This window comes from Athalia rosae, chromosome 5 (assembly GCF_917208135.1).
Source record: "Athalia rosae chromosome 5, iyAthRosa1.1, whole genome shotgun sequence".
NCBI lineage: Eukaryota > Metazoa > Arthropoda > Insecta > Hymenoptera > Athaliidae > Athalia > Athalia rosae.
In genome coordinates, this window is record NC_064030.1 from 7,045,341 (window position 1) to 7,057,950 (window position 12,610).

The 12,610-nt window shown below is 38.4% G+C and overlaps 1 long non-coding RNA gene across 1 annotated transcript in view; it reads right to left on the minus strand.

The window, feature by feature from the left end:
• The window catches only part of LOC125500998, a 58,768-nt gene that overhangs the window by 20,151 nt on the left and 26,007 nt on the right, over positions 1-12,610 (minus strand). The window contains exons 19-20 of the long non-coding RNA XR_007278450.1: positions 7,424-7,685; positions 2,439-7,342 (exon numbers count right to left, since the gene is read on the minus strand). This is a non-coding gene — a long non-coding RNA (uncharacterized LOC125500998). The remainder of the gene's footprint in view (positions 1-2,438; positions 7,343-7,423; positions 7,686-12,610) is intronic.

Below are 12,610 nucleotides of genomic sequence, written 5' to 3' on the forward strand. Positions count from 1 at the left end.
TTTTCAGAAAAAAACTATCGACGAATTTTCGTTTCCATGATAGTCGAAAACTAGCGTAAACCAAAAGAAGGAGAAAAAAAACGATTCCATCGAGTGCGAAAAAGTATTCGAGAATTGTTTGTCTCGACGTAAGAAAAATGAATATAAAAAAATTGAAAAATCCGCTCAGCAATACGCTTTTGCGAATCGAAGAGAATTCTTTTATTTTTTTACTCGCTCCCGAGTAATAACATCCAATTTTAACGACGTCGATTATAATGTACGTATGTATATAATCGACTTGCGGAAGATCGCGAGGTGTCGAGAAAAAAACGTGTTCGTAAACGATCGCCGTACTAGGTCAGCAATCAGTGCGTACAATAGACAATTTGCACAATGAATTCTCGCGTCTGTTAAAGCCGTGACGTAGATACCTATTTATACGTACTTACCTACGTGTATTATGCCTATACTTATATGGCAACGGAGGCTCGTATAGTAAAATAGTAAAATAATTTGTCTTATTTTTTTTTCCATTTCTTTTTTTTTATTTTGCTGTACCCTATCTCTTTTTTTCTCACAGCTGTGACGTTAGCGGTTGCACAATACTGACAAAGCAAAATTATTAGGTACGTTGTATTTAATTTCCCTAATTTGGTTCTACGATCGCCGGTACGTATTATATAGTGCATCTATTTACGGGGGTCTCGATGAAACCGGTGTACCAGTAGTATAGTGTACAGGAAATCATTTCCAGCTCATACTTTTATAGAAGAGAAACAGGTAAAACCTGATGGTGTATTTATAGAGAATCATAACATTTAATATGCGATCATATACATCGGAGATGGTCGTTGTAGGCATGTGCGTACAAGATCTTCATCGATCGATCTGGTTTATTATTATCCAACATTCGAATGTTCGTGCGTCGCAGGTGAGCGCAAAAACTCGAAAACTGGTAAAAAATGCAATTTATAGTAACCGATTTATCATTTCATACTTTTGTATTTTGCGTTCACCTCACTTACCGCATGCATGACTCCGTAGATAACTGGTGTACCAAAATTTTACAGTGCACAAAATACTTACGAAAATATTCGAAGCGAGCATCAAACCGAAGGAATTTTATCACCGATGCTTTTGAGTGCGCCTCGATTTTAATGTCGACCGTCAACGTTGATAAGAGCCGTTTAAATATCGACGTAAGCACGATACAATGTACGAGGTCCGTGAAATAATTATGCGTTCAACGTGCCGTATAACGAAAATAGTAAAATCGAAAGGCGTAGATATATCTCTGTACCTGTACAGTGCGATTCAGGCGAAACGGGCTGCGATCAACGCATGCGTCGAAATATTCGTATTTCTCGTTCTACGAGCGAACCCGAGCTCCGTTGGAGTCGGCGTAGCCACAGGCGTAGGCGCTTTGTTGTGAGGTGTCACCTTGAGGGCTGTAGATCACAACAAGTCGCCTACGCCTGTGGCTACGCCGACTCCAGCGGAGCTCGGGTTCGCTCGTAGAACGAAAACTTCGAATATTTCGAAGCATGCGTTGATAAACGAAATTTCTCGGGACATAAAAAGTGTGGGATTGATTGATAATTGATGATTTTCGAAACCGTTGGACATTTTTTTTTTCTGTTTTTTTTTTTCGAAAAAAAGACGGACTGCAATATGGATGAGAAAAATGAAAAAATTTTGCTCAGACCGGTGAGCGTTCTCTTTCATTTTGCAAAAATCGATAATTTTGCGAGATGGATTTGCCACCTGGACGTGTCTGAACATCATAAGAAAAATGAGATAGTGAGAAAGCTTTTAGTAGAGAGTTTAGTTTAGGAGGCGTAAGAATAATCGTAAATTAGAATGCCAATAAACAGAGCAATTCGAAAACCTGTTTTTCACAACAATATTACATGTATATCGACGGACTTCCGTTCGCGAATGAAATTAAGCTGTTATAAATTGTGAGCTAATAATAAAATGCCATCATAAAATACAATTGATGCAAAAATTTGAACAGTTGTAAAGAATACTTCCACGGCGACGTGTAGGTATCGCACCGTGTGTATGCAGCCTTTGAACAATTCACAATTGGTGGAACGTTACAAAAATCACTAATTCTTCATCATCAGGAAGAGAATAACAAAGATAATTGATATAAAAAATAAAATTCGCCGTCTGCTGTCGAATCAATTATTGAAAATAAAAATGAAATACGAAAGAAACACTTTCACTTATTCATGTAATTAACACCGCCAATAAAACCTGTAACTCTGTTTAAACAATTTTTTCTTTCATTTATTTGATTTTATTTTTTTTATTATCTTTTCACTAAAATTGAGGAAGAGCCGATGACTCACGGGTCTATGCCGAGGACAGTTTGCTGTTGCGGACAGCATCCGTCGCAACGAGAAAGATAATTACGAGAATAAGCGGAAAAAATAAGATGGACCACTTACGATTAGTGGGAAGTCAACGGACGACCTATTTCAGCCAATATAGATTCTTCCGTCAGCCGATTCTCCATTACCGCGTTGCACAATACTCGTAATTGTTTGGTTTAGTCATCGAATCGCACCAGTCGGCAAACACGACGACTAAACAAAATGACGCACTAAAAAAAAGGATGATAATTACGCGACAATTAAAATCGAACCACGTCACCCTTTGTCAGACTTACTTTTGTGGATAGCATGATACGTGGATCGCTTTGTCGAATTAGATGGAATGCGAACGAACGGAATTAAGGTGAGAATTGAGGAGATGTGGGTATTTCTGCAGCTCTTTCTTTCTCTCTTTTTTGCTCTCTCTTCCTTTTCGAGAGCATCAGGTTTTCTTCGGTTACGACAGCAACGCGATCCCTATTTTTATTTTACGCTCGAGGAACGCAGTTTCTTGTTACGCTTTGCTGTCAAATTTACGGGCCGTTCGTTTCGATGTGAAATAGCGTTGGTCTCGGCCATCCGGTTGTTCTTACTTCTTTTTTCTCCATCTTTTACTTCAAATGTTCAGTCAACCAAACTCCTGTTTGAGTTTCTCGAGATAATTTAGATAAGAGAAAGACAAAGAAACTAGTTTGTACTCGCATCAGTTTTTAAATTCAATTTCACTTTTTCTACTCGCAATTGTTTGGCCTTTTTGCGGAACGTCATTATACCCAAAAAATTATCGTACACGGAAAAACAATCGTACACACAACGAAAGTGACGTGGACTTCTCAGTAGCCATTTTGTAAAACTGTTAAAAACAATTTCATACATTCATTCGCAAACGCACGCCCATATCATCGTCGCCAATGACTTCGATAGTGACTCGGCGGTAGCTAAAATAACAATTGCATAAAGGATATCGAAGAACCGAAGTGCGACGACCGAAGACCCATCTCACGTGGGTTATGCCCGTCGATACCTCGCCACAATAAAGAAAATAAATAAATAAATAAATAAATAAATAAATGAAAAAGAATTCCGGAGTTATGCCGAGTTTAGAGATACCGAAGTCACTAATTTGCCGTATTAATAGTATACGGAGAAATAAACTTGTTTGCTCAAAAGTACCGGGAACGTGTTCCTCATTTTTATCGCACAGGGATTCGAATTAAGTTAATTCTTGTCAAAGCGTTATTCAATTTAGTTAAAGCTTGAGATAAGCGCTATCGAGGCGAAACGAACTCTCGTCTATTTGATATCAGCCGCCTGTACATCGAACGGTAAATGTCGACTCACGATCGGACGATGGCACGCTGAATTAAATGAGAAAAAAAAAAATATTCCACCCGCGGAATCAAGATCGCAACGGTGCAACCATTCCGCGAGCCACCTGCTCCTATAACAGCTTGCATAAGAAATTTCGGAAGTTATTTTTGGAAGGGAGACACGCGATCGATTTAAATAGAACGCGTGAAAAAAAAAATTTCCGGTGACGTCTTCGAATTGGGAAACATGGTATCGTGCCGAATCAGCGACGAATTATAATGGTCGGTGCACGAGAGATGCGGAATTATAAATGTACGCATCGCACACCGTGGCAACGAGGTCGTTTAACTAGCGATGGTCAACCGAATCTTGGAGATTTTGCCGAAACTTAAAATTTCGATCGACGAAATGATGAGTGAGTTTTCTCAAGCACACGAATCGGCGGTGATCTCCGGCATTATGCGGGTACAACACGAACGGCCGGTGTATCTCATTTCTTGAGTCATCGATGATGCGACCAGTTAGCGTGGATTGACTCGCGGATAGATGTGATTAGCATTAAACGCATCGTTATGGAGCTCGTTTCCCACATTCGAATATTCCCGAATAGAAATCGATGAGAACGTTAAAAATTAGCGGACGCGTGGCATTTTCTCTCACCAAGAACACCGATTCGCACACGCTGCTGATATGGTTCGCAGTAAATATCGCCACTCTTTCTTCGAACGATATACCGTAAGAGCTATTAAAAATATTCCATGAATTACACGCAAGTTTTTATCTACACGATAAGAGAGGCGAAATACGAATTTGAATCATCGTTCACCCAGGCATTGTTAGAGTTTCGGTTTAAAAAAAAAACGCATAAGAAACCCCGTAGAGGAAAAAGATTCTAACAGCGGGTGCAGCAGATTTGCGGCATATTTACCGGTCGCATTTCCCTCATCCTTGTGACTCAGGAGATAAACTTCATCGCACCGCAGGGAATAGAGATTTCATAATCTTGCATCACCGGAAATTGTACAAACGATTTACAGATGCGTTGTAAGAAAGAAAATTGTCACGATTATTGCAGCTGAGAGAAAGTAATTGCAAGAGCTGAAATATTAGAAAAAAAAAAAAAAAAGTATAGACGTGAAGGATTTTACGGTAATCTGGAAACTATCTCGTGACATGTTTCGCGACCTTCGTTCTGGACGCGTGATGTTACGTAAAATAAGAGGTGAGTATAAGGTACGATACGCGAGAGAAAAGAAAATAGAAGAATTACAGGTGCGTCGTTCTGTTCGTTACAGGTAATTATGGTAATTCGTGGGCAAGCAACATTGTTGTATATATAAATGATTTAAGGGGCGAATAATTAATTTATCTTCAGAGCGCGCATGCATAGTTCTTGGAAAGCGTGGCGATCATCGGGTAAATGTGTAGGCGCCGAGAAATCGAAGGATGTGGAATCCCCCGCGATCCACTCAACTCTGAGATTCGCAGTAACGATGTTATAATTGTGCAGTAATACAAGTGTAGTCGTTATTAAAGTAGGCCGTTATTCGAAGTATTTCCACGGTTCGTTTCTATGCGTACGAATGCCCGATGACGCGCGAAAAACGTTTATTCCCAACTTCACGCGTCATTCGGTACGATCTCCGGACCAATTCGACGTTTATGATCCACATTAACTGAAGAGGAAGTTGTTACTCCGGATCATTGTTTAAACGTACTCTTTCGACTGACGAGACTTGTGTAAATTTATAGTAAAAAATGCGCAAGCTCTGCAGCCTCGACATGACCGAGGCAAGACATATTTCGCTACGTTTTCCATTTTGTATGTTTCCAATTGTTCCGTGACGCGTTAACGCTCGAAAGACAACAAATTTAAAAAGCAAACCAAGAGATTCTTTTCATATGATATCTGCTCAATGGCTAAAGGTTTGGCAACGTAGCTCTCCGGCTGTCCATTAAATATATCACATTACTATTCAGATATTGCTCGAACAACCTCCTTACACCAATTTGTGAATACTCATGTACCGAAACTTCAAGAGGATATTGGTTCTTTTTCTTTTCTTTATTCAAGTGTTCCTTCAGCCTCGAGAGCAGCACTTGGCGCCTACTTTATTTTTATCATTACGTTTTCACTATGCATAACGTACGAGTTGAGCACGAAAATGTAAATAGATTCATAAGTTATGCGAATTTCCGACGCGAATGGTCGAACCAACGATCGTCTCGACGTTTTCGCAACGATCCGAAAGCAAACGATAAAATTTGGAAATTTTCATGTCTTGCAGAAACTAAGGTGTTGCAGTTTCGTATGACTTTTTTTCTCGTATCACATTTGCTCTCTAAATTTAACAATCGTGATTTGCTGGATCTGCAAAATTTAAATATCACTTCTGCGGTACGTTCGAAATGAATTTACATTCTCGTATTTTGATTAGGGGTGATCAATGATCCCACGAAATTAAAATTGCGCTTGAATAATGACCGTGAATATTTGTACGGATTGAGCGAGCCAAGACAAATAACGGAAGTATTCCATAGCGGAATAGCATTAATTTCCACCGACAGAAGTGGAATATCAATCCAGATGCATAAAATTGAAAAACATACGATACCCCGATTTTCTAAAAAAAATTAGTTGCTTCAAGATTCAAGCGAAGGAATAAAATACATAGCGAAGGAATAAATGAATGAAAGATTTTTCTCTTCCAAGACGGTCAAAATTTACCTGTAATCTAACGGAGATTAAAAACGACGTAAAAGGCAGCGAAGAAAAACAAATTTGTTGAAATAAATGATAAGGTAAAGACAAACATGTTTGTCTAGGATATTTCTTATTCTGTCGTAAATTACCCAAATCTTCTATAATGAATTATGCATCGGCAAGAATAAGATTTAAAACCTGTCGCGCTTTAAAATTCTTATATACTATATAATGTCAAACGTTTGTTTTTTACTACGAAAATATAACGTATATCTATGAGCACGTCCACAAGGATCGGCAATCTGCCAACCCAGCCAACACATTGTTCTTCGAATTCCTTTACCCTCGTAACACACGCGTGATCGATGAAGACATAGGTAGATACTCGTGCCACTGATACAGTCTAACTAGTATCTGGATCATGTTCGAGATGTGCCAACTAATTTCTCACAGTTTCGATTCTTTTCTAGTTTGTTTTCAAATCATTAGTCCGGTGAAATGCGAATGTATCAACTGAACATATCATGGCTAAAGCTTGCGGATTTTCGCAGCGACCTACGTCCACTTATATTATTTTGCCAAGGAGGTTTAGGGCCGGGATGAAAATCGAAAATTTCTTAAGAATTGCTTACGTAGCTTTCATTTCTATTATTAGGATTAAAAGTGAAAGTTGGCCAACGGATGCCAATATGCGTGTCTACCTACCGAATCTACATTGCAGGTAATTCGTGAAAACGACGCGCGTTCCACGAATCGCATTTTCACGAACTCCGCGTATATTATCGCGGTGAAATATCGTACTCAGGTCACAACGTGGACACTGCGCGGTCTGTGGAAAATTTAAGAGAAGAATTAATGTAAACCTTGGGGAAGATGATCACAAAATTTTGGCATGTTGTGATCGTGGAGGGATACCGGCCGCTCTCCTTCGTGTTCCCCCGAGGACAACGAAAGCTTCGCTCTCCTAGAATTTCAGATGGAGAAAAAATTGTGAGTTTTCATTCACATTATACGAAAATCGTCGACGCACCTCGTCGACATGTACCTAATTATCCGGAGTTACCGCAATCGCAACATCCACAGCCGTTGGCGGACGTACCGGAACTACCTCAGTCGTTGGTCTCATTGGTTTGTTGAATGTACGAGTTAGATCGATCGCATCGATTTGCTTTGCTTGGCTCCGGGATATACCACGGTCAGGATGAGTCAACTCATTCAACGGGGTTACATCGCATGCGGACGTCACTGCGTGAAGATTGTTGCTTAGGAAATAAAAAAAACTTATCAGAAGCTCACAGCGGAGAACGCTGAAACAGAAGAGTGAAAAATTTACATGAAAATGTTGATAAGCTGGATAAGAACAAACATCACATCCGACAGGAAACTAACAAATGGTCGTTCGAGTTGGACACCGATGAGGATGGAGGTTTTTTTTTTTCCTCTTACTATCCGTCAGGAAATTGCGAAACTCGAGTGAGAAATGTACAAACGTTGTTTGCCCAAAAATGGCAATGAAAGTTTGCGGAATCCATGCGACTTTGAATATGCGAAATGAGCCGCAAGATCATTGCCAGGATAATGACCTTATAGTAATAACTTGTTCTTTGATGTTCGAAAATTATACAAGCTACGAGAATCTTTATTACTCGCACATGCCATGCCGTAATTACAAAATAAATTCAAACTTTACAACCGAATAGAAAATGGGCCTTGCGTTTTGCACGACACGGAAGATTTTGATCTTCGCGTATACTGCATGATTATATACTTTCTCAAATTGTTTGTCGTTTATATGGGTTACAGTTTAGTCGAAAATGGATTTTTCAGAAAATAAAAGTAGCAATTATTTTTTTTTTTTTCTTTTTTTTTTTTGTCGAATACTTTATCGGGTGACCGATCCCCTGCGGTACCACGAGGAGTAATAGACTCAAGGCCAGAAGAGAGATTCGCATTGAATAGGACAGTGAAGGCTTTACGCGATTCTCCATCCAATAATTAATGAATGGAGACGTCTCTGATCGGTACGAGGAATTTTTATCGATGCGCGAATAAAGCGAGTCGGAATATATCGGTTAATTTATACTCTGAATTCATTTATTTGACTTTGGCAAAAGCTTTTTTCGAATTTGCTCTCGATAAAATTAATTAGCCGTTCGCCAAAATATTATTGCGCCTTTATTAAGTTTTTTTTTTTTTTCACTTAAAAAAATTTTGCTACAGACTATCAATTTTTCACACCCCCCTATCAAATATATAGTATAGAATGACATTGATGGCCGGTATAGCGTACGACGCGACGTTGCTAAATTTAAAAAATTTCAACAGCACAGGAGAGAATTTTTATTTCTGCAAAATAATAATCACGATAATATTTGTTTTCCACATATTGTACAGCCTTTCGAACGAAACGAAAAAAAAAAACCAAGCTAATTGAAAAACTATCGATGACTATACACACCTCTTCAGGTTTTTTGGTGTTAGCCAATACGGGTACAGAAAAAAAAATAAAAAAACCGCGGCTGATATAAATCGCATGACATTTTACGTTCACAATTTGCTGCGTGAATATGTCTGCAGTGTGAATAAAATGAAATTATATGAATAAGAGATTAAAGTGAATGCGATACGACACGATTTATTTCCCCGAGATTCGATACTACATATTTCTGCGAACGTTCGAGAGTACACCCTACGTTTGACTCCAGATCTCAAATTTTCGCACTATGACCCGCAAATCAACTTTCTTATCGCTCTAATTATAGATTTTATGAAACTACGTTGCAGTTGTAGTAGACATTTACGACCACGAATGGCTGAGTTTGTTTCAGAGTATTTACAACAGCCACTTTCGGTGGGAGAAAAAGAAGCTTTGGTCAGGAAAGGTTCATCGATTTTCTTTTCTTTTCAACTTTTGGAAATCGTGCGAATAGAAAACAACAATCATACCGGTTGTGTAAAATAAGTGTAAAAAGAAAACGAGAACAAAAAAATGACTCGAGGTAAGTTTTTTCTCGATGCGAAATATCATCTAAATTTAGATTACGTAACTATATCGAATTGAGTAAGAAATTGAAGTAGGTAACACCGCCTCGGTAACAACCAGCCTCGTCTATAACTATTCTGCGGCAGAACTACGTTGCGAATAATAATTCATTTCCATGTAACCGGTAGCCAGACGATTCTGCGTCTCTTTTTTTACCAACTAATATTTTTCTGCAATAAAGAAAAATTTCTATCCACGTATCAGAACGGGTTTCATTTTATTAAATGCGAAATTTGAACCCGCCCAGTTTATTCCTGACTGTATGTATCCTGCCCTCGAATATACTGTAGATTAAAAAAAAGGAAATGGAACCTGAGTTATATAAAAATCGTCACGCGAGACCATCGATCTCTAGGTATATAAGTTACAGAATATATGTTAGATTTATTTGGCGCTACTCAACTACTTTTCGTGTACAGGGCGGAAGTGCTGACGTTTTTCGAGGTCAAACGGGAAGCTCGTGATCCAACTTTGGTCAAGCCCCGCTTTTTTGCCGATTGATTCCAGGTGTTCGCTATCAGGTCAAACTTCGTAAGGGTGTTCGCGATTTATCACCTGTGTATTCGATTGTGCAAAAAAATAAATAACACAAATAATTCCACAATCCGATTTCTATGAATGCGTTTCTAATCTGAGATTGATAAATCGACAGATATTGACTTGGAATATCTCGCGGGTTATTTTTTATCACGACGTAGTATGATTCTCGAGATTTTCCATTCATATTTTTCTCTCGTTGCCAGACAATTTAATGAGAAAGTTAACGAACGCGCAAATTATTTCCTTTGTTTTTAACCGTTCGGCCATTATACCTGGCTAAGACGTAATTGTGCTCATCCAATGGAACTGGTGATCATTAAAAAAAATGTAGCTCCGTCCTTGCTTATGGGTTTTTAAATAGTTACGTTCATTTTACCGCGACGAAGGACGGTTTTTGCCGCTCTTCAGGTTATTCAATTGGACGAAAATTGAAAATTCAGTTTACGGAAATAAATTTCACTTTTACTTCATTCATTCATCATCTCTCTTATCTAATCATTCGCTCTTCCGTTTTGTCCAACTTGGCAAACTCGACGAATATTATCGGAGCTGCGTTTAAAAATTGAAAAAAAAAACAAAAAATAATAATAATTTGATCACGTACGTGATCATGAGCGTTTCAACAACGTGGCAAATAAAGTTAATGTAATACGGCAACAGTCATCAAAAGATAATATGTTTCGATGGGATTATACACACACTCAGATTCCACGTGCAATGAATGAATCACAAAATAAATAGACTCGGAAAGAGGCCAATATTTTACAACACCCTTTATCAAAATTTTTTTTTTTCCCTCTTTTCAACTCTCGCAATTTCATAACGCCTCTTTGTAATTAAACTATTGCCCTAATCTCAATGCCTCAGAAATTTACGGCTGCGCTTGCCCCCGTGGGAGGCCGAAGAGAAATTATACAACGTCTCGTAAAGTGTACAGTCAAACAATAAATTGGGAAACAATGAGATGAACGAAGAGTCACGAAAATTTGTTCTACATAGCCGTGTGTGGGTTCGGAGAATATTTGATATGGGTATGAGAAAAAAACAATCACGTTATAATTAGACTCTAAGTCATCCATTGTAATAATCTGTACAGGTTCGTCCGGAAGTGAAAAATTAATGACGCACAACGTCGAGTATCATCATCTCCGAAATTCCATCGAAATGCTCTTTCGATAAGCACGTATAACCATAACGTAAGACTTCCAAAAATAGAAATTACCTGACGTTTATCATTCCGCGGTTTTTTTCCGGCTCTCAATTTTTCAATTCTATTTTTTACACTTCCCTTATCAGTTGCGACAGCTGTTTCGATACCGAGAAGTAAAGAGAGCCGTTGGTAATTTTTTCCAATTCGTTGCTGAAGTACCGGGCACTCCCAATATTATCGGAGAAAACAAGATCCGATATCATTGATTGAAAGCTAGATAAACATATTATTTTTTCGATTACTCGGCGAAACAGCGATCGGAAAAATCAGGTCGTATGAATAAAACGATCGATACTATAAATACATGTGTGTGTGTGTGTGTGCGTGTGTGTTTTAATCGAGATTATAATTATCACGAATCGATAGCCGTGTAGTAAGGGAAAAGTCGAGGAGTAAAGGAAGAGAAAAGCAAAAGAAAAAGGTATAATCGTCCGGTCTTGTCGCGAAGGCTTATCACGATTTCATATTATAGCCAATAATAGTAAATGGATTATATCGATAAGCCGAGTTAGTAGCCGTTAATTAACATTCGGCGAGTGGTAGCTGCGTGAACACGATCCGACTCATGTGTATGTAGGTATTTTTTTCTAATAAAAAAAAATACCTAAAACTTACTCATTCTATTCAACGAACGAGATAAAAATATTGTGTTCTCAGCCGGAAATGAAATAATTCACGTGTATATTTGAAGATAATTAACAAAAATTTATCGACGAACCCACCTTGTTGTTAGAAAACTTTGTTCGATGCAAACCGTTTATCTAGTTGAATAAATATTTTCAACGTCAGAAAAATGTCGGCGTATTTCATATCGAACATGTGGAGCAATTCTGTTGTTGCTCATCACGTGTGTTATAAATCAAGATGTGTATATTTGACAAATCACGTGCTGAAGAGATCATGCTCGATTATTAAAATGCGGGTCTGACGTAACACGTACGGTATATATACTGTACCCATTTGACTGACTCACCGTCTATACTAAAATTGATGAAAACAAATAAGAAGGAAAAGAAAACCGATTTCAGACACGCCTCCGTCTGACGAAAAATTTGAATGATTTTATGGATCGCACCGTTTGTGAAAAATCGGACCAGTGTTGAGCGTGCAGGTAATCGGGGATGTAACGTCATTTAGATTTTGTCCTTACAGGGCTGCTCGGAAGGATGAATGTGAGATTACATAAAATGAGCAACGATGTAATACATCTATGGTATAATACCTTCTGAGCATGTTACGCGGAAAATATTTACACATCTGTATTTGTAACTAATTCTTCGGCAAACACTCATTGCACACTCGTTTACATTATACGCAATATTCATCGCGCGGAAAGAGCGCTCGCTCATCTGCGGGTCATCGATGATTAATTTCCAACAAAATTGAACTTCTTTTCCAAAACTGTAAATTGACAAGGCTTTCGTCGAGCTATGTGATTA